The following is a 732-nucleotide window of genomic DNA, read 5'->3' as shown; positions in this document are numbered from 1 at the left end:
GAACATCTTCATGGCTTGAGGATGGGCAAAAATTTCCTGGTCAGGACACAGCAATGACTCTAACTCATGGTGATTGTATGTGTTTCAGAGTAGAATTGGACTCTGTAGAGTTTTCAAAAGCTGTTTTTTGGAATTAGTGTGTGATAAGCCTCTGGATGAACTCAAACCTCTTGGTTAGCTGCAGAGTGTGTCAACTCTTTGCACCATTCAGGAACTCCAATAAGACATCATTTTACCAATAATTTGGACTTCAATTACTTTTAAGAAAATGAATTAAAGAAGACACAGAAAAAAGAATCCTTGTGCAGAAAGTCCCTGTTATAATGTTGAAGTTAAAAGAATAAATAAACAGCACACCTTTAGGAAGCTTTGAATTGAAGATTATCAAACAAGATATATATTGTTATGACTTCTTTCAATATTGCCTCTAGGTCCTCAGTCAAGATTGCTCTTGAATCCAGGGTGGTTGGTCTACAATTTCCCAACTCACACAAATATTGAGCCATTGCTTTGTGGTGTTGGAGCCAGGAGAAAATGTACAGGATATTTGCAGTGAATTAATATTATGAGGTGCATAAAATTATCTTGTTTTGGGGAGATAACTACTATTATGTTTCATCAATGCCGCTAAGGGTGCAGAAAAGGATGAATTACTACATTTTTTTCAAATTGTGACTGATTCTCATTCAACTTATTCAGAATGTACAACGAATTGATCAGATCTTTCACTTA

The 732-nt window shown here is 35.5% G+C and overlaps 1 pseudogene; it reads left to right on the top strand.

The window, feature by feature from the left end:
* The first annotated feature begins 621 nt into the window (after positions 1-621).
* Positions 622-732, top strand: part of LOC103213030 — a 1,349-nt pseudogene continuing 1,238 nt past the window's right edge.

Source organism: Orycteropus afer, unplaced genomic scaffold, assembly GCF_000298275.1.
Source record: "Orycteropus afer afer isolate SDZICR_OR568_19922 unplaced genomic scaffold, OryAfe1.0 scaffold01217, whole genome shotgun sequence".
Classification (NCBI taxonomy): Eukaryota; Metazoa; Chordata; class Mammalia; order Tubulidentata; family Orycteropodidae; genus Orycteropus; species Orycteropus afer.
Note: the sequence above shows the minus strand (reverse complement) of the source record. Positions and strands in the feature narration are given on the sequence as shown.